A 24,150-nucleotide genomic window follows, 5' to 3' on the forward strand; every position below is an offset into this window, starting at 1 on the left:
TGCTAGGGTAAATTGTACGTGATAATTGTGATGACACTTTCCTGCTTGCATAGTAGGTTCCTACATGTCATTGTGTGCCTCTGGGGATTAGATGTCAGATTCTGTGTTTGGAACCTTTGAGTTAGTATACTTTTAGGATTCCTGGACTTATAAGAGATTTGTGCTATGTGTTTTGGATAGCCTGTATGGGGCTTGAGATTATCTCCTCAGCACGGTGGGTGTGGACCACTTAGGTACCACGTGGTCGGGTGGTATTGTATTTTCCACTCTTATCATTTGAGATTCAGTGAGACATTGTGGTTGATGCATCCTTCATGATGGTGGATATGTATCCTTTCATTGATGATTAGCATATGTTAGATATAGTTATCTTATGTCAGATTACTTTCTACATATGATGTTGTTAGGAGTGACATTCCTACTATGTTAATACTGATGATCTTTTCAGTGATTTGGGATGTTACGCATGGAGGGATGGCTAGGATCCATGATGGTCTAATGATGCTATTAACTGTTGGGAGGAACCGTGCACTTAGTTATTATGTTTGATCTTTATGATGGATGTATATGTCTTCTATGATGATGTATCATGTTTATCATGTGATTATCTTTACTTTGATTTATCATGGATTATAATAGGATGATGTACCTTATTCTATGTATCGCTATTCTTTTGAGCTTTTCATACCCTGTGACATGTACAGAGGATGAATGAGCATTTGAAATGTAACGTATAAATATTGGACTTATCATTATTATTTCATGTGGATGTTGTACTATATGGATTTATATACGTAATTCAACGTTAAGGGATCTTTAAAGAATGTAACCAGTTGTGTATGTTATGGACATTGCCATTGCTTCCATTTTTGTGCATAAGTTATATGTGGTATTTACATTAAAAAAAAAAATGCTACTAAACTTAGTAAAATTCTAGGTTAATTCTTTGGATCCCTTGGCCGGGCATTACATTTGGTATCAGAGCCCAAGTTTCTACATTGCAAGCTCTGGGTATTTTGGAACAACTAGAACTTTGAACTAAAGTGTATCTCATCAACTTGAAACTAGGTGAACTGAAATAGAACTTGAATTGTTACTTGTATATTTTCATACTTCAACACTTAGTTTTCAAAACTAGAAATTTTACTTAAACTTAAACATAGAACTGAACTTAGTATATTGCAACATGTGATTGTTATAGTACTTTGTGCTATTGTAGGATGGTATCTGGGACTAGGTCTTCTGTTAGAGGTCGTGGCAGAGGCTGTGGTCATGGTAGAGCTATCAGTGTCCATGAGTCTGCCCATGAGGGATCGACTCATGTAGAGAGCAAGGAAGAGCACTCTAGTAGGCAGCAGGAAGAGAGTCGTAGAGAGGACCAAGCTGAGTCTAATGAGGTTGGGTCTAAGACAGATGATGTAGACTATTCTAGAACGTCTACCTCCTGTTCAAGAACAACCCAAAGTGCACCAGACAAAACAAGAGCATAGACCCAGATCTAGAAGTCCTCGAAAGGATTGTCAGAGGTCCATTGTGTCCACTCAGATGAAGGATCTTTCAAGATCCAAGGTTAAGCCTTTCAATGGGAAAGGTTCTGGTTATGTGGTCGAGCAGTGGCTTATTTCCCTCGACGAGATTTTTGTTATGTAGGAGTTCGATAGCAATGTTAAGGAAAGATTTGTGATCACTAATTTAGAGAATTTTGGGGCCACTTGGTGGACGATTGAGGAGAAGAAGCTGGGAATTGATATGAGCACTATCACATGGGAGTTATTCCTAGAGAGTTTCCATGAACGATTCCTACCAAAGGAATGGAAACAACAAAGGGCTGATGAATTTCATAATCTTAGACAGTACACTTTGTCAGTGACCGAGTATGAGCATAAGTTTTATGAGCTCATGTCTTTTTCAGAGAATAGTGGTTGAGACCACAGGTGCTATTAGAGGTATATCTCTTTCAGTATTGTTTGATTCTAGAGCTACAGATTCATTTATTTCACCATCTATAGTTTCTAAGTGTAAGCTAGATGCGGTGAAGCAAGATCATGATTGGCAAGTGGAACTAGCCTCAGGTTTTAGGGTCTCCATAGACTCTATAGTTCATAAATGTGGGCTTAGCTTAGGAAGCTTTGATACTATAGTGGATCTTTGAGTCATACCCCTTGGTTCCTATGATGTGGTTTTAGGCATGGGTTGGATTGGATCTCATAGAGCCAGTATGGATTACAGGAAGAAGATTATTATGTGCCAAGATGACCAAGGGAATGATGTGCAGATAGTTGGGATACAAAGGCCTATATCTCTGCGGATGATTTCTGCTATGCAATTGAAGCAAAATTTCTGTAAGGGATGTCAGATATTTGTTATTATGGTAAATGATCTTGATGAGGAAGATCCCATGAGGGATACTTTAGATCACCCGATTTTGCAGGAGTACACATGTTTTTCCAAGTGAGGTTCCAAGCATGCCTCTAAAGAGGGACATTGACTTTAGTATTGATTTGATTCCTGGAGCGGAGCCTATCTCTAAAGCTCCTAATTGCATGAATACACAGGAATTGGGTGAGCTACGTCTTCAGCTATAGGAATTTCTAGCCAAAGGGAGCATTCGACCTAGTGTATCACCATGGGGAGCTCCAGTGCTCTTTGTGAAGAAGAAAGACAGTTCTTTGCACCTTTGTATCGACTACAGAGAGTTGAATAAGGTAACTATTAAGAACAGGTATCCTTTGCCTAGGATTGATGACTTATTCAATCAGATCAAGGGAGCTACAGTATTCTCCAAGATTGACCTTAAGTTAGGATACCACCAGCTTTGCATCAAGGAAGCCGATATTCACAAGACTTCTTTTCAAACTCGCTATGGGCATTATGAGTTCACAGTGGTACCTTTTGGGTTGACTAATGCTCCATCGATGTTCATGAGTTTGATGAATGGTGTGTTCTAATCTTATCTAGACCGGTTTGTACTCGTGTTTCTTGATGACATATTGATATATTCTAGGACTCAGAAGGAGCATGAAGAACACCTGCGATTGGTATTGCAGTGTTTGAGGGACAATCAGCTTTATGTCAATGCAGCTAAGTGTGAATTCTTCAAATCGAAGATTTAGTATTTAGGGCATGTGATTTTAGGTGATGGTATTTCAGTGGATCCTGCAAAGATTCAGGCGATAATAGATTGGCTAACACCAAATAATGTGTCAGAGATTCGTAGTTTCATGGGTTTAGCCAATTATTATCACAGATTTGTCCAGAATTTCTCTAGGATAGCACATCCTATTACTTCTCTTCAAAGGAAAGGAAAGAAGTTCATGTGGATGGAGAAATGTGAGGAAGCTTTTCAGAAGCTCAAGGAAATTTTGACCAGTGCACCGATTTTAGCTGTACCAGATCTAGAAGGTGATTTCACGCTATGTACAGATGCTTCTCTTGAAGGGATTGGGGCAGTGTTGATGCAAAATGGATGGGTGATTGCGTATGAATCACGTAAGCTCAAGGATCATGAGTTAAATTATCCTACGCAGGATCTTGAGTTAGTAGCAGTAGTTCATGCTTTGACAAGGTGGAGACATTTCTTGTTGGGGCACAGATTTGAGCTACACAATGATCATCGTAGTCTTCAGTACATTTTTACTCAGCTTAATTTGAATGCTCACCAGAGGCGATGGATGGAGTTTTTATGTGAGTATGATCTTGAGGTTAACTACATTTAGGGTTGGTGGTAGATGCTTTGAGTCGTAGGATACATGTGGTATCATCGATGACTCTTAGTGTGGATTTGAGGAGTTAGATTCTCCAGGCACTTCCTATGGATTCATGGTATTAGGAAGTGTATAGAGAGATAGATTCGGGGAGAACTTTGGAAGGTAAATTTGCAGGTTATGTTTCAGAATCAGATGGTCTTTTGAGAGATTTGGGGAGGATTTATGTGCCATTTTTGGATGAGCTTCGCACCTTGATTCTAGCAGAAGCCTATCGTACACCTTACTCAGCACATCCAAGTGTCAAGAAGATGCATGCTGATTTGAGACGTTTGTTCTTTTGGTCTGGGATGAAGCGAGATATTGTTGATTTTGTGGCTAGGTGCCTTGAGTGTCAGAGAGTTAAGGTAGAACATCAGCACCTGGTTGGACTTTTGCAGCCAAATCTCATTCCTTCTTGGAAGTGGGATATCATCTCCATGGATTTTGTAGTAGGATTACCTATGACAATTCGGCGTCATGATGCTATCATGGTTACCATTGATCGGTTGACTAATGTGGCACATTTCTCACCAATCAGGTCTTCCTACACAGTAGTTTTTGTAGCTAATGTCTTTATGCATGAAATTGTGAGATTACATGGTATTCCTAGAAAGATCATTTCTGATAGGGATCCTGTATTCACATCTGCATTCTAGACATTGTTGCAGCATGAGCTTGGAGAGCAGTTAAACTTCAGTTCGGCATATCATCCAGAGACTGATGGTCAGATAGAGAGAGTGAATCAGGTTTTGGAGGATATGTTACGGACGTATGTGATGGATAGGCAGACACATTGGGAGGACTATCTCTACCTAGTGGAGTTTGCTTACAACAATGGGTATCACAGTTCTATTGGCAGGGCACCATTTTAGGCATTATACGAACATCCCTGTCATACACCATTGAGTTGGGATAGTCTTGAGGATCGCATCCTGTTGGGTCCTGAGATGCTTCATGATATGGAGCAACAGGTAGTGCGTATCTGCGAGCACTTGACTATGGTACAGGATAGGCAGAAGAAGTATGTTGATGCTCATAGGACTGATAAGAAGTTTGCTGTGGGTGATAAGGTTTTCTTGAGAGTGCGACCATGAAAGAGTCCAATCTGATACGAAAAGGGTTTTAAGCTAGCACCTCGCTTTGTGGGACCATTCGAGATTCTAGAGAGGATTGGCCCGGTTGCTTACTGCCTTGCTCTACCGCCCAACCTAGCTCGCATTCATGATGTTTTCCATGTTTCAATGCTTTGGCAGTATATTCTTGATATTGTACATGTTCTTGGTTGGAATGCATTGCAGGTAGAGGATGGGCAACTGTCTTTGGAGCCGATTCATATTCTGGAGCAGCAAAAGTGGATCCTCAGGGGTCGAACCATCGAGCAGGTAAGGGTTCAATGGGACCCTACTGATGATTCTTCAGCTACATGGGAGGATGCAGCCAGATTGAGGAAGTTATATCCCTACCTGTTTGTAGGCTTCCAGGAGTAAGCCTAACCCAAGGGGGGGTGGATGTAGTGCCTATCCTCGTTCACATCTTTTTTTGGACATATTGTTGCTATTATTATGAGATTATGATGGACTAGTTTTATGTTGATGGATTAGTGGTATTGTTTTGAGACTATCAGACATTATGTTATGAATTCAGTTGGTATATGATGAGATCATTTAGACCTTACATTTCATGCATACATGATGATCATTATATTGTTTCTAGTTATTTTTGATGATTAGTTGGATGGTTATTATCTCATGTGTTTTATTATGAATAGTTACCCCATACTTGCATGTGTATGGTGTGCGTGTTTTCTTATTGTATGGCATTTCTGATGTGCTTAAGGAAGGGAGTCGTAGTCACCTGCTTCATCAGGATCTACACGATGCACCACTTCTTGCCATTGTCTGTTTAGCTTAGCATTATATATTGTATGTACATGCATGGTTTTTCTGCAGGTTGCAGGTACCGGGTATCGACTTCCCTGAATTGCCAGGATGAGCGTACCCTATTATACTATCTCAATGATAAGAGAAGGGAGATAAATTCTCAAGTCCAAATCCCAAACCTTTAAACCAATTGTCCTAGTGAGGTAGGACAAGTATCTGGATATTTTACCCACCGAATGTGTCAGATGACATAATTCGTGATTGTTAACCCTTTTGACTGATTTTGTGTGAATTGCTCTATGATGGATTTTCATATTTTATCTTGGAGGTCTATGGTGAATTTTCCATTAATTAAGTTTTAATAAATAGATTTAATTAATAAATTAATTATTTGAGAAAATTAACATAAAATATCATGTTATTTGATATTTTGATTTTAATTAATTAAATAAGAATTAATTTAGAAAAAGAATTAAATAAAAGAAAATTAAAAAATTAAAATTAATAATAATTATAAAATAATAATAATAAAAAAAATTATAAAAATTAAAATGAAAGTCATAAAGATTTAAATACAAATTATATAAAAAGTGAATTGGAGTTATAAGCTTGCATGGGAATTAACACACTTTTCTATTTCTCATGTGTCAAAAACACAGAGGTTTGTGCATCAATTAAGCACATGGTGTCTACAACCCTATGGCTCATCAAAAAGGTTGGAAAAGACCCATGCTTAGTTGGTGACACCTTCTAGCTGTTTCTAGAGGCATTCTAGATGTTTCCTGAGAGTTCTTTATATTCAGGCATTCTTAGAAGCTTAGGGATCGCTTTGGGTGTGCAATTGGAGCATTGGAGGACTAGTGAACTCTGAAGAAGGGAGGAGCTTGCTCTGCGGGTTTTCTGAGGAAGAGTGAATTAGCATCAGAATTCGGGTAGATTCTTGTGATTTTTCTTATGGTATTTCCGCATCATGCATTCCCTGTCTTCTTCGTGTCTTCCATAGGTCTTCTGAGAAATTTCATATTTTTATTTGTATGCAATCTCAATATGGGTAGATTAATTTATTTGAGAATTTTATATGCATAGATCTGAAAAGAACACAGGGCTAGGGTTGAAATTCATAGTCAAACCCATTAGATTAATTATTGAAAATTTTGGAGATCAAAGGTCTATGGAGGAATTCTGAAAATTGAAGTTTGTATTCATATATTGTCAATTTTCTTATACATACATATATATATGAAATTATATATATATATACACACACACATACATATATATAAACATATACCTTTATATATATACACATACATATGTATATATAATATATATATATATATTTGTTAAAAAATCGGATGACATACCCGTGGGCAAAAATATTTTAAACCAAATTGCAAATGGGAATCACGTAAGCGATTTTAAAGAAAATTATAAACATTTTATACATTGAGTCGGGGGGGGACGAGACCCACACCCCCACTAAGGTTGCGGGTACCGCCGTCACAGGTATTGCGTCACAGGCCCTGCGACCACATGGTCTTGCGTAGCGGCAATTATGTTATATAGATATGTTTTTTCTAAAAAAAATGTTTGCCATATTCGATTTTAATTGTTATTAAAAATTTTGGCACTAATCAAATTTGTTAATTTCGATTTTGTTTAATGGTAAAATTATTTATATATTTATATATGTATTTATAAGTATGTATATAATATGTAAATATGGTTATTAATAATTTGTTTTATAATTGTATAATTGATAATTGATTTATATCAAGGGCTCATGGTTTAAATTAATTAGTTTATTAAATATATTAAATTTGATTGTTAGATTGGTGGGGAACGTTTGGATTAAGATTACAATTGAGGAATGGATTTGTATTCATTCAAAAACGTATGAATGTTCTTTCAAATTCTTTCTCTAAATTTGGGAACATAAACCGAGACTTTTGCATTTAAATTCAAGTTTGTAAATTTAGCAAAACCAAAACATGTGTTTACATTGTGTATTCTTTATGGTATTGTTTTGGGTTTTGGGTTGACTATTGTTGAACAGTTATAGGATGTCTACCAGAGGCTTGGGGGTTATGTGATTGTGATGTCATGATGATGTTTTAATCTTGATCTTTATAAACCCAACCATGGATATGTGATGGAATGCTCTATGTATTGGATGTGATTACTGATTGTTATAGTTGAGATTCTTATGTGTGAGACACTTGACTTAACCATTTGTGGTCATCGATTAGTTATCCTTGGTTATTTTCTAGTCGCCATGATCAGACTGTAATGTGGATTTATTTCTTGATGATGTCATGTTGTGACATGTTTGACTCAACCATTTTTGGAGTCTTCGATCAGTATGATTGAGATATATTTTTGTTATTAAGAACCATTGGATACTTGATTATCAATGATACTTCAGTTGCCAATAGAGAGCTGTTGTGTTCATGATTTTCTATGGATGTTTGCTCATGGAGATTTGATGCTTTTATGCATATTTGATGATTTTATTATGGATTATCTTTTGTGATTTTGAGATTTATGATTCCATGAGCATTAGGGTAGAATATCTACATGTAGTGATGGTAAGTGGCTTGTAATGGGAGTCGGGGCCCTAAGAGGCTACCAGGGTAACTGATTGTAAGCTGGATTAATAAGTGATAACATTCACACCTAATACTAACTGAATGAACCTAAAAAGATAAGAGTTTTGTTCTCGCCCATGCCTTGAGTGCTTGTACAGGCTAGGATGGGAGTAGTGAGAATGCAAGGTTGCGACCTTGCATTCCATAGTATGCCTCGTCAGTATGAGAGGATACTAGTGGCCGCATGAAATTAGTATGGACCCGTAGAGTTTAGCTAACTACCAGGGTAACTTGTACGTGATAATTGCGATGACACTTTCCTGCTTGCATAGTAGGTTCCTACATGTCATTGTGTGCCTCTGGGGATTAGATGTCAGATTTTGTGTTTGGAACCTTTGAGTTAGTATACTTTTAGGATTCTGGGACTTATAAGAGATTTGTGCTATGTGTTTTGAATAGCTTGTATGAGACTTGAGATTATCTCCTCAGCATAGTAGGAGTGGACCACTTAGGTACCACACGGTCGAGTGGTAGTGTATTTTCCACTCTTATCATTTGAGATTCATTAAGACATTGTGGCTGATGCGTCCTTCATGATGGTGGATATGTATCCTTTCATTGATGATTAGCATATGTTAGATATAGTTATCTTATGTCAGATTACTTTCTACATATGATGTTGTTAGGAGTGTCATTCCTACTATGTTAATATTGATGATCTTTTTGGTGATTTGGGATGTTACGCATGGAGGGATGGCTAGGATCCACGATGGTCTAATGATGCTATTAACGGTTGGGAGAAACCGTGCACTTAGTTATTATGTTTGATCTTTATGATGGATGTATATGTCTTCTATGATGATGTATCATGTTTATCATGTGATTATCTTCACTTTGATGTATCATGGATTAGAATAGGATGATGTACCTTATTCTATGTATGGATATTCTTTTGAGCTTTTCATACCCTGTGACATGTACAGAGGATGAATGCGCATTTGAAATGTAATGTATAAACATTGGACTTATCATTATTATTTCATGTGGATGTTGTACTAGATGGATTTATGTATATAATTCAACGTTAAGGGATCTTTAAAGAATGTAACCAGTTGTGTATGTTATGGACATTGCTATTGCTTTCGTTTTTGTGCATAAGTTATATGTGGTATTTACTTTCAAAAAAAAAAATGCTACTAAACTTAGTGAAATTCTAGGTTAATTCTTTGGATCCCTTGGCGGGGCATTACAAGTGGCATCTTTATTTGGAAATTATGAACAATAATAATGACAACTTCCAAGCTTGATAATCATATTCTTCAGCAATGACATATTATTTTCTCAAATTTCCCTTTGTTAGTTCTCTTAAGAGTTATGCAACTTTATACTTTCAAATCCAATAACATAATTTTTCCTATCTTATTCCCAAAATTTGGACACTTTATCATCAGAATATGGTTGAAAAATCTTGTGAAAAAAAATGATTGCCCTTGACCTAATCAATAGTTTTACTTTTAACTACTATATATAGATATATACATACATACATACATATATATATATACATATATATATATATATATATATATATATACATATATATATATATACATATATATATATATATATGTATATATATATATATATATATAAAAAAAATTGTAGTGTCTAGATTGCACCTACTAGTACAAATTTTGTATCATGTACTTTTTCAAGATATTGTGGATATAATAAAGTAATGCTTATCTAATTTTTAGTATGTGAACTTCTTTTCATTGTTCATATATGGCGTATTCCATAGATTAATGGTTGTAGCACCCAATAATTATTTAGAGGTGTGTAATATTGTTGTTGGTTGGTTTGATCTGAATTTCTAATTGTAAATGAAAAAATTAAATAGGAAAAAATTTGATGATTGCAAAGATGGATCCTTTCTCTTCTTAATAGGACCACAGGATCAAGCTTTGATACCAATTGTAATGTCCCCTTTCGGGACATTACTCATTTTCCTTTTATTTATATATGGACTTCATAAAATCCCTTTCATATTCCTCTTCTCGAGTTTAATACTTCACTAATGTCAAACCCTAAAATTTAACCAGACAAAATGCAACCAAATTTTTTATATTTTATATTTTATTTTTATTTTTTTATAAATATTGAACCCCTATATATATATATATATATATATATATATATATATATATATATATATATATATATATATATATATATATATATATATATATAATCAATTGATTAGAACTCAATCAATTACATTGGCATTATAAGCTAATTCTACATTTGCTCTTAAGATAATTATTAATGACCTACATATCTCTTAATGTGTCCCCCTACAACTGATATTACTTCATATATTAATTTCATTTATGTACCGAAGGCATTTAAATATTTGTTATCAAGTCATTGTGATACAATACTTTTATTTATCATCATTATTACCACATTACTATTATTTTTATTATTTTATTATATTATATATTATTTTTTAGAATTTACTTATTGTTACTACGTACCACTCTATAATTAGTTTATTAGAATTATCCATACTTTCCTTAAATAATTATCTATTTTTTAAATATTATTATTCCAAAATCATTTTAAACTACTAAGTATATACTATTGAAATGATCCTAATTCTACATCAAAATTTTCTCCATCCTTAACTCTTAATCTACCTTGCTCTCCCTTATGTCTTAAATGATAACTACTCCCTAAAATTTTAGATCAATCCTAAAAACTATATTATTTCTAGAATATTACTCCACCTTACACACCACTTGCCACTTAACCCTTACATCCCACCTTGGTGTGATTAATAAACTAATTTAGAATACAACAAACTAAATACTAACTTTGCTTACCTCCATCTCACTACCTCTAACACATCTTAATCTACATTCTTTTTAGCACCCACTAATGCTTTTTAAACTCCTAGCTAACAACCCTCTAACATCTTACTAATCACATGACTACTACTTCCCACCACCACCCAATGTGATTTCCTACTCCCCTAGGTGTACCCACTTCCTTGGTAAGGCGGCCAAGGTGAGGTGATTCAGACATGGGATTAGATGTTTGACACTTCCCATTTTTCTATGCATTTTCAAAGGAAGAGCTCCCCAAAAAGGTTATTGACTTGCTGCTATGGTGTCAGGTAAGGAAATTTATGCAATTTGTTAACTTTACAAGCCCTTGCTAGCTAGGTTGAGTACCTACGGTATCCAAAGAAAGATGCAGATTTGAATATGTGCGTTGCTTGGTACCTTTCCCTCCAAGGTGCTTAGTGTAGTTTTTTTTTTGCATTTCTTTTGAGGTTTTCATTTTTTTTTATTGCTTTTATTGTTGTATGTTATTTATTTATTTTTTATTTCTTTCTTATTAGTTTAGTTGGGTGTCATAGTAAAGTACCTAGGAAGAGGATGCCTAGGTCCTAACTTCCTAGTCTGACTCATGAATTCTATAAAGTCCTTTATTATTATTATTTATTCCAGCTAATGTCAAGGGTTCATTTTGTTTTTAGAATCTCATCTAGGTAATTATTTGTGATGAGCTATGTTATTTTGTTTTATCCCCTTTATGATAAAAGATATTCATCAATTAATATTTTAGGTTCAAGGATTCTAGGAATATTCTTTTTTGAATAAAATATTAGACTGTAATGAGGATGAATTTTTGTCATTTCTCATACATTTTCTAGAGGAGTAAAATATACATCTACAACAAGTTTTTCTTTAACAAATTCTCTCTGGACTTCACCTTAGTATTTTAGTGAGCATGAAGAATGATAAGAGTGGTGAAATCTACTAGGATGTTATTTGAGCTTGGATTCCAAGGAATTAGTAATTACGCATTAACCCAAGAATCATTCAACATGATAGATTTCTTCTATCTTATTAAGTACATATAAATTGTAAAACAATACTATGGCATGGATACACCAACAATACCCATTTTCTTTCACAATACATTCATCTTCCAACTATATTATACTGAGTAGAAAGATTTCATACATCATCTTCTCCTAAAACATCAACTTTCAAAACTAATATTTTCATGCAAGTGAAACTATATACTATTCACAATAAGTTCCTTCTACATGCCATTTATGAAATACATATCTACCATTACATCAAGGAGAAGAATTCACAACAATCTTACTTCATAATATATGAAATTTAACAATAAGATTTTCAATACAAATAAATATATAAGCGTACAATCTTCCATACCTTCCTTCACAACTTACAAATGATGATGATAATACCAATTGCATTCCACAACTCATTCTAATGCTTTCCTAATGCATGAAACCTCAAATGATCTTTCCTATACAAGGAGGAATATATATATATATACATCATTCTCAAATACACCTTTCCACCTACTGACATGGTAACAAAAGCACAACTCCTTTTTACATCACATTGAGGCTAGCCTACACAAGAGACCTTCAAAATCATGAACATTGAGGTAACATAAACATTGGGCTTTCTTTCACATTTGGATTTTCTCCATTTGACAAGGGTGGAAGCTTAATACTTCATGGCATGTATCTTCACAAACCTATGCACAACACACTCAAATAGGAACCATGGAGGCTCACCTCCCAACCTAGTCTTCTTTGAAGCCACCCACCAAGTAGGGGATACAAGATCCAAATAGGTTGCACACATACTTCACAAACCCTTGCATGAAAACAAAACATAAACACAATCAACACCCTCCCATGGCCTGCACAATGATTCTCTGTTGGAATCATAAAACATTGGGTGAAGGTGGGCTCTTCAAAGAGGAGAAATTTATAACAACATAAATAGCATATTGCCAATGCATTTTGCCTCTCAAGGCCACCATAACATAAACAACATATTGCCATTGCATTTGCCTCTCAAGGCCTTCAAAACAAATCATCTTCTCCTCATTCACCACAACCTCCTTGTACCTCCCAAATCAACAAGATTCATGGCCTCAATGGAGGCCATACTCCATGAAAATAACAAACCCTCATCATGAGGTAATCTTTCTCAACTGCAATGTCAAGCCCAACTTATGCTCTTCACCCAAGGCTTCTCTTCCCTCCCAAGGGTGAGTGAAGCCTTCACACCCATAATCACAATCAACACTTACATTCAAACAAGAAACAACAACAACAACAAAAAAAACAATTGAAGAATAGGCAAGGCAAAACCAAGGAAAAATCTCCAAGAGCACAAGACACATTCACCTTTCCACAACACAATGACAAAGCTCATAACACAAGATTCACAATGCAAAACATACTTCATTGATAACTCTTCACACTTGTAGATTCTCATATCCATGCTAAAATAAAATAAAATAAAAGAACATGTTTGGGTCAACAACCTTAGTCCAAGCTAGGGTAAGGATGGTTGTAGTAGAGCTCCCTTAATCTCCCTCCAAAACTTAGCTATCTCTAAAGTTAGAGAGTGGGTGAACAACCCACTAACTTGTCACTCCCCCTCTAAAAGACTCTCCACTAACCCTTTTTTAGTAACAACATCTAGCCTCCCTATCTTACATTGTTTCTCCTCCAAAATAACAAGGTTGAACAAGTGAGGTTGTGAGGGTTCTATCATGGAAAAACTTAAATTTCGAATTGGTTCAAGTTGGCTTTGTTTAAGGAGTTCCCAAAGCTAGGAAAACGTTAAAATAATTGAATTTAGGCCCCTAACATGCTATAATACCATTTGGATGGTTTTTTAACAATAAAATATCACTTTAGGATCCCATTTAGACCCCCTAAACTCCCTATCAAGTTTGAATTCGAATTTCAACATGATGGTGACACATCCTAGCACTCTCTCCCAAATGGGTGTACTTAAGCATTAATTGAAAGGAAGTAGGAGGACCAAGATAAAGTGACCTTGTGACCAACACTCTAGGTGACATGTCATCAACACATAGACTATACAAGTGTCAAGTGACACATAAAAATTACATTACATTTTACTTGACATGTCCTTCATGCATCTAGGTTATGATTAAACATATTCACAAGCAAGAAACCATACAATTATGAAGAAAAAAATACTTCCGCAACAAGGCTTTTGAATTTTCCAAAGATTTTCCTTGGTTAATTTGTGTTCACAAGATTTGGAACTTATTTCTCCCAAGAATTTCCATGGTTCCACTTCCTACACAATAAACCGAAGCATCAATAGTCTAACGGGTCATATAACATATATAAGGTAAATGCATATAGTGTTAACCATAATTCTGGTAAATTTCACATTCAAATCATCCAAGATGTTAGAATATCAAATCTACACATCATAAGCCATCAGATTAACATCTATCTATAGTTTGAATAAATATCAAAATCACATTATCATTTATCTATGTATCGTAGATCATCATAACCACTTCTCTGCATATCATAATCACTCATCTCATAAAGAATCATAATCAATTTAACTTCTATCCATAATTAAATTAACATTTAGCATCACATCAAAAATCTAATAGTATCAAGTCATAAAACTACATCCATATGTTTTTCAAACATTTCTTACATAATAATAGGTTCTAAGTGTATATAATGTAAAACACTACTAAGGCATCAAAATGCGTAAATAAAATAATCCACTATCCATCAAGTCCCAAATAACTATCAACATATCATGATCCCAAATATCAAAATGTAAATAAAATATCCATGCTATGACAGCTTAGGGTGAGGCCTCACAACTTATATATAATATGATGAGAACAGACACGTCTTTTCAATTAATTATATTAGTAATATTAATATAGGTTATTATTGATTACTATAATATTATTAATATTAATTAATTTATATATTATTAATATCACTTCAACTATTTCATATTAAATAGAATATAATAATTCCTAATGTAAATGCCTATATATACATTCATTACTATTTATTATTGTATACTACAACATAATAATATGTTTCTATATATATTATAGTATTATTATTTCAATATGTATATGACTATAGTCATATGAAAATATTATTGCACATATAAAATGTATTATAATTTATATTTAAAATTAATATTATTATATTATTTATTTTTGTAAATATTATTTATTATAAACTTTATATACAATAGCTATTTATTATTAAAGCCTTATCTCAAGCCAGGGATATCACAGAAGATGCACCTGACACATTACCCAAGTTAAAATAGAGAGATACCAAGTAACAACCTACTTTATCCAAGAAACATATAGTACAACCCAAGAATGAAATTGAACCCTAGTTGAGTGAGAATAGTTTTGGGAACCAAAGACCTAAATCTATGTTAGAAAAATATACGAGAAAGAATCACTCAGCTAAACAATTCATTGGAGAAAAAAGTGTTGAGGTAGTGACAAGAAGTAAGTTCAAACATACTACATGTTTAATTTCTGATTTTGATCCTACCACAATTAGGGCTACACTTGATAATGATGATTAAATTAATGGTATGATTAAAGGGATTGACTAGATAGAGAAGAAAAACATATGGAAATCAATATTGAGATGTAAAAAAAGGAATGTGATAGGAACAAAGTGGATTTTAAAAAATAAGATGAAAGAAAAATTGAGAAGTGGTGAGAAGAAAAGAATTACTAGTTTGAAAAGGTTATGCCCAAGAAGAAGGAATAGACTATGGTGAGACTTTTGGACCTATGGAAAGATTGGAAGGAGTAAGAATATTTTTGGCCTATACTACCTATAATAAAGTTAGAGTTTATCAAATGGATTTTAAATCTATATTTTTGAATGGAATACTTGAAAAAGAAGTCTACATAGAACAACCAAAAGGACTTGTTGAACCTAATCAGAAGAACCTAGTTTTCACATTGAACTAGGCACTATATGGGTTGAAGAAAGAACCAAGAACATGGTATGAAAGGTTACATTATTATTTGATTAAAATTGGATTTTATAGAACAATTGAGAATAGTAATAAGTATTTGAAAAGTGAATACGAGAATATGGTGTTGATTGATAATTTTTTTGTGGATGATTGATGCAAGGGGTGAATGGAGAGGGACAAAGGCAAACCTAAGTGTCCAAACACCTTGTTGAGTAAACATAAAGGAAGAAAAATATAGAGAAAAAACCACGAAGAGGAAGAAAGAAAAAATTTCCTATTGATTCATCAAATTATCAGTAAAATGCCCAATTGTGAGGCCTTCTAGGTTGCTATCAACAAGTTTTACAAATCATAGACTCAAAACTCAATACTTAGACCCTTGGTTCTTCCTTTTGACTTCCTAATAAATCCTCACTACTAAACCTAAACCTAGACACCTCTACTTATAATTGCCAAAATGACTTATAGAAGATTCTAGATCTTTACAATAGAAAAGGATGACCTTAACATATTCTTCAAAAATTTGAATGTATGATCCTTATATTAAATTCATGACTCAAAATTTAATAAACAAGTTGACTCACACTAGGAACCAATCACAAATAAACTCAATCAAACAAGGAACCAAGCATCAAAAACCACCAGGCCAACTCAATATATGAAAAAGTTTGGCAGTGATAGAACTTGGCCAAAATAGATTCAAAAGAATTACGTTGATATCCATTTTATTCCACAAAATCCTCTAGAAATAAACAAAAAACTTGTTATCTCTATTAGAGATAATACTTCTTGTTATTTCATGCAATCTAACAATCTCTTTGAAGAAAAGCTCTATAACATGCACTTCATCAGATGTCTTCTTACATGGTATGAAATGTACCATCTTATAAAATCTATCCACAAAAACAAATATGGAATCATACCCACTTGGTGTCCTAGGTAATCCAAGAACAAAATCTATATTGTTGTCACTCCAAGGTTTCTCAGCAAGAGAAACAGGTGTATACAATCTAGCATTCTGACTTACTCCATTTGCAACTTGATGAATTCCACAACTCCTTACAAACTTTAGAACATCTTTATACATCTATGACCAATAATTTTTTTCCTTAAGAAATGTCAATGTCTTATTAATTAAATGTCCTAGAAATCCACCACAATACGTTTTCGTAATAAAATTAAATCTCATAGAACTTCTTGGTATACACAACTAATTTTCTTTGAACAATATACCCTCTTTAATCTTCATATTTACTTGGTTGATCTAATAGATTTTGGTACTCTACACTCTCTCCATGCCTCAAAAAAGTTAGGGCCAATGTCATACAACTCGTTAATCTCATCAAAACCAAGAACTTCAATCTTCATCTCAGTAAAAAAAAAATGTCTTCTTCTCAATGCATCTACAACATGGTTAATGAATACACTTTTATTCTTGATCACAAATGTGAAACTTTATAAGTACTCATCCCACTTCACATTTCTCTAATTCAACTTATGTCGACTTCCCAAATACTATAAAGCCTTATGATTCGTATATAACACAAACTCCCTAGGGATCAAATAATGTCTCTACTTATTGAAGGATTGAACAATAACATGGAACTATTGATTATACACATAATAATTATTTTTTAGCATCATTCAAATTTATCACTAAAGAAAGAAACAAGTGTACCTTCTTGACTCAACATAACTGCTATTACACTAACACTTGCATCACTTTCAACTTTAAATAACTTATTAAAATTAGGTAAAGCCAAGATGGGTAGCTCAACAACCTTTTGTTTCAAAGCTTCAAAACTCTTATTAGCTTAATGTGTCCAAGTACTTGGTGAATTAGTCAAGTCAAAAGGCATAACTTACCATTCAGACAAACCATATTTTTTTTCCAAAACAATCTTTCACTCATCATGCTCTATAATTCTAATACAATGATAATCACTTTTCAAATCACTCTTGGTAAAGTATTTCTCTTCACTCAAATAATCCATTATGTCATCCATCCTTGGCATAGGGAACCTATACTATACTGTTATCTTGTTAATAGCTCTAGAATTAGTGCACATTCTTCATTCTCCATTCTTCTTAGGTACCAGTATAGAAGGTACAACACATGTACGCAAGATTTCTCTGATCAAACCTTGTTCACCATTTTCAACTAGCTTCTAATCTTTTCTTTGCCACTTCTCTGTTCTACCAGTTTGCAAATTCTCTGGCCACCCTAGTGAGGATGGCCTTTCAACCTAGTGACTACAATATTCACCTTCTCATTATTAGGAGTGCTTTCAAACTAAAATAACTTATCCATATTAGAGATCCACTCCAACACAACATTGGTTTCCAACTTTCCATCATAAGGAACAACTTCCACAAAAGGCTTTGAATGTTCTCTACAAAACACTCTCACCAATATTTTTTCATTTTAATCTTCTTAAGGCTTTGGATTAGGGTTTGGTACACTACATCATCACTCACATCATCAAGATGTACTCCTCTCCTCTAGGATTTCTCCATAGAATCGAAGCTGGATGCAATTTGTCTTAACATGCCCATTATGTAATTATTAGTATTTTCTCTACCTCAAACCATTTTGACAAACAAGTTCCTAACAGATCATAACCCTCTGCAAGTTATAAGTCAAATCCTCATATCTATCATCATATTACCAATATTTAGGGTTCCAAATGATATAATCCCACATACATCTAGGCTTTGATACCTATTATCTCTAAAAGTTGTGTGTATGACTAGATTCTAACTTAGTCAACCTTGAGTAACATGGAAATACTCCTAGGTAGTAGGAAATACCTAAGTTGGGAATGAATCTTTGGATTATATGCCGACTCCTCTTGATGTCTCACTTGTTGACTTCTTCAGATAGGAAAATAAATCTAAAGGGGGAAAAGGATAAAAGGATTGCTTGGAAAGTAAATACTGAAAAAGTAAAGGGGGGTGATAGATCGAATGGTAAGATGGGGATATTGCTAGTTTGACTTGATGAACACTTTTGGATAGCTAACAAGAACTCAATATTAAAAATAATCATTCATATATAAGTATTTCACAAGGAGGATGCAATTTAGATAAGAGGTTAAAGGGAATGATAACATTCACAATGTCACAAATTTGAATGGAAATAGAGCATGTCGACTTGTAACCTATATGAATAAATTAAATTCCACTTGTAGTTAAAACTAAGATGAAATCTAAGGGTTTAAGATTAGAACTCAAGAAATTCTATCAAATCAGAGACTTTAGCCACAAGCAGTCACAATAAGGGTTCTAAGACTATTGCTTCATTTAGTTTCAAAGGTCATCGAACAATATTCATCTAGATTGACTATAAAAATAAAGTGATGTGCCAAGGAAAGCATGAAGGACTAGTAAGAGATCTCAACAATGTTATCTTGCATAAGATTCCAAAACTGTCAACTGCTTCTCCACATCTTGGGAATCCTTAAATAGACCAAGATTGCAATGAGCTTTAGGTGGGAGGGACACATGTTAGAAAATAAATGGAAGAATATAGATATCTTAGAGAATTACATTCACCATTAAGTCTTACACCTTCTATCATGGGTAACACTCAAAGGATAATCATAAAAACCTAGGTGCTACATGCTACAAGAGTACCTTAACTACCCTTTTCTCCTTTTGGTATTCAAAGATCAAATCCATAACCATCCCCACCAACATAGCATTAATAGTTAGAACTTGAATTTAAGAAAAAATCATATATTTATTGGCACTTGTCCCATGTAAGTGATCGGATCTGATCTCCACCATACCTATACTCAAATGAAAATTAGACATTCATTAAATTGGGCCATTTAGATCACCATCTCATCCCTTGATTGATGCCAACTTGTGTCACTTCATTTCTATAATGTTATTGTACCACCCTATGGTAAAATCTTCAGTGACTGTCAAGATGCACCCACGTGTTGTAACCTAATAGGTTAGGTGCATGACCTTTGATTAATTGGGCAAGGTCATATGCATAATTGAAAAGTTAACCTTAACTTTGACTATTGATCTCCTAATATTATGACCTTATGACATGCTAGGAGGAAGACCCATTTTAATATCTTTTCACGAAAACCTTAGTGTCATGATCCTATGATCGCTAGGAATTATACTTGTATTGTAGTGTCGTGAGCGCATGAAAATAGCTCCATGACCATATGATAAGTCATGCATCATAGCATCAGAACATTCCTTTTTGACCCCTTATGACCTTACGACTACTCGCTTTCTTTGTTGCTCTAGCATCATTTTGCCCAAGTTTTAGTTCATATCTTTTGCCTCAAGGTTTTGAGTCAGGTCAAGTATCAAATTAATGAGTTTGAGTTTAGATTGCCTATAGGATGAACTTTATTCTCATCTTTCCTTTGAGCTAACCTAATGCAGGAAATCATATGAGCAATGCATCAATCCAAAGCTAGATGATTAGGGTTTTGGGAGGGTTTTCTCATGCTTTTCCTAATGAGAAGAAGGTCTAAAGGTTCTAAAAGATCCATATGTTCCTTGTTCCAAATCATGTGAAAGAAAAAGATTTATTGAAGCCCCTCATGAAAATGTTTCTACAATTCTCTGAGAAACCCTAATTCTATGATCATGTACTCCATTAAGGACATAACATAGGTAGAATGAAGAAATTACAAGCATATACAGAGTAGAGGAAAATTAAAGACTAAACTTGAAGACAATATATAGATTATGATAATGAACTACAAGAAGATCAATTAAATTTGATGCAGAATGAATACTTAAAAATATAGAAATAGTGAAGAAAATGGTTAAAAGTAGCGTACACCTAAATGGAAATCAATTCAATGAATCAAAACATGTCTAATCATCCACATCACCTGGTTGAAAAGTCAATTGCATGAGAGAATGTATGCTATTGGCCAGTTAAAAAGTCATATGCTTACCTATCATATTGGGTCCCATTCAAATGAAAGTTCAATGCATCTCATTGATTGTTAGATCAAAGAAGGTTTCCAAAAGTCATTATGTCTCTATATGAATATTCTTGATCATTCATTCATGCAACATCATGACATAAAGGCACATGTCTGGTGGGCCATCATATCTCATGAAGCACGATCAGATTCTAGTCATGAGGTGCCATGAGGCAAAACAGTTTGACATAAGACAATAAAGTACTGCCACATATATGCCATGAGGTACATAACTAGAAGATGGACACATGATGCAAAGGGAAATGAATCACCATCAGATCAAGATAAATCTACGTTCATTGTTATCTTGCTATGTAGAGTTTCTTGACCAGTACTCATAGTGACATGGTGATGGATCAACACGTGTCTAGTAGGCCATCACCTTTCATAAGGCACAGTCAAAAATAAGCTACAAACCAAAACAAGTCCATGTCAGATCCTTCACACAATGAAATGATGTCAATTGTTAGCCATGATGTTCTTAGCTAGAGAAAGTGGGCCCATGCCACAAAGTAAGGAAATGTAACCTCATTTTCTTATCACCATCATATCAAAAAGAGATCTATGGATGTCACTATCTCTATATAAACCGATGCTTAACTATTATTCATAGTAACATAGTGGCAATTTCATGTGTGGAACTATGGAAACAAATTTAGTTTGTGAGCTACAAAATGTAAGTGGGTTCTAGATTGGTATACAATGATTAGATAGATTCTCTAACAGTGACAAAGGCAGGTCAGTTTTGTAAGCAACGTTAGATCTTAAAAGATCAACACTTCTCACTATGTTTTTATGGAAAGATGCATAGAAATTAGTCTTAGCGAAAACGTGACTAGAGGGACCCATGGTAGAAAATATAAAGGAAGCTATAGTGTTTAAATCACAATCATTAATTTAAGATTGATGGCTAGAATATGAAAACCTAGTGACCATTGTAATATGAAATATATGTATTTGGCACAAAACAATAGAAGATGAAGAAAATAGTATTATAATAGGGTTTTCTAAAGATTACAAGAAGCTCAACAATCATGGAGTGTTTTCAAGAATATTTCTAATTTAGAATCATCAATAGAAGAGATAGCACATGCTCATATCACAATATAAATTGAATATTTTTATATTTTATTATTTATTTTATGACTGTTGCTCTACCAAAATTTAGAAATGATAATAGCAAACTATATATGTAACCTTACTTGATAATGCAAAAGTCGAAAAACTTGATGGTGAATGTGTTTGTAATTCAATTTAGTTTTTATTTACTGGTCATGTTTTTTTGCCCATTCTTAGATTAGTTCTACATACAGAGTTGAAGGAAAATTATATGTGAACTTGTGATAATTAGGTGGACTCTATTTCATTTTGATATTTGTAGTGAAAGTGATTCCATTTACTTTCCTCATATATGATTATGCTTCCTCTCTTGTTCATTTCATATCATCTTAGATAGTTTCATTGAGAAATGGAAGATAAATGTATATGAATCTATTAGTTATTGGTTGGATTCCATTTCACTCAAGGCTGATAGTGAAAGAAATTCCATTTTTCCCATGTGCTCAACTCTTCATTCCTCTTTTTCATTTAGATGGTAAATTTGCACTTAGAAGTAGGAGCAAATGTCAGAAGAACTTCAGTGTAGCTTGTGATATGCATTCCACTAGGTGTTATATGTCACTCAAATCTATTTTTTCCTGGGGTGTTTGTAGTTATGAAAATCTTGCTTTATCATTTTCTTCTCTCAAGTTAAGAGCATACCCCATTTTCCAATGATCTATTAAAAACATAATTCATTAAATATATTGCATATAGGGGACTTGTACCTTAAAATTTAAAGGGCAGTGGTATAACACATACATTGACCCATTTGTTGGTGAACACATTATGGGTATCTAGGCTCAAGGTAAAGCCAAGTTAAAAGGAGGGAAAAACTATCAAACAATAGTTTTTTCATGACTCTACTAGGGAGAGTTCAAATGAAAGTTCTGATGAATTTGCCTTCATAATAAATTAGACTCAATATATATATATATATATATATATATATATATATATTTGAACTTGATACTAGTTTACAACCTCAACCAATTGAAGAAGTGTAACAAATTTTTAAAGGTTGAAGACTGGTAAGATAAATTTGAAAAACACCATTTGATATACTCTAGATTCCAAATATAGCAATAGTGCCAAGGAGAAAGGAAAGAAGGAAGATGGGGCAACCTTTGCTTCTGTGGACCTGATCAATGCCATGTGCATGTACATGTTTACATGGCATCTATCTCAAGATCAGAGGACATACTAAATGAATGCATTAATGACATGGAATGGACATGTTGTATAGATTTGTCACAAGGTTGTGTTTGTGCCATAAACTAGTATTAACACTAAGTCATCCTGAGAAGATTGGTGCCACAATTTGTGTTTCTCAAATACGATAAGAGTTATAGTGTTTGTCAAGCATAAAGAGTTAAATCAAAAAAGGAACAAAACTCAGGCATACAATTGACACTTACCTCTTGCCATAGTTTCTCCTCTCAAACCTGACCCAATCTCTCACTCGTAATCTATTTGCGAAATTAAATGAAGTGTTTGACTTTTCTTTTTTTAATATGATCCCAACAACGTTGAAATTTCAACAAGAAACTTAACTAATGTCAAAAAAAAATTCATGACAAAAAACACGAGGCCAAAAACACACAATTTTTATTATTAATAATAATTAAAATACTCTAAGTTTGATAAGTTTGTGTCCCAAGTTAAAGTATAGGTTCTCTACAATCCATCTTAAGTTTGTAATCTTGTGGAGGAATACATTATTAAATTTGAACTCTTGTTATTAATCTGATCTTGACATTTGTTTTATTAATTCATTAACTTATAACAATATATGAAAATTATTTAAATAACAATCTAAATGAATTTAGGTTTAATTTAATTTGAAATATCAAATCAAGAACTCATTAAAAGAAATATCACATCTACCCATACATCTATATAAACTATATTTAATTTTATTCCAATTATAATTTTATATAAATCAAAAAAAACATTTCTAATATAATGACCATATGAATTAAATTTAAATTTAA

Source organism: Cupressus sempervirens, chromosome 8, assembly GCF_028749045.1.
Source record: "Cupressus sempervirens isolate cs-2001-9-10 chromosome 8, ASM2874904v1, whole genome shotgun sequence".
In the NCBI taxonomy this organism is placed as follows: domain Eukaryota; kingdom Viridiplantae; phylum Streptophyta; class Pinopsida; order Cupressales; family Cupressaceae; genus Cupressus; species Cupressus sempervirens.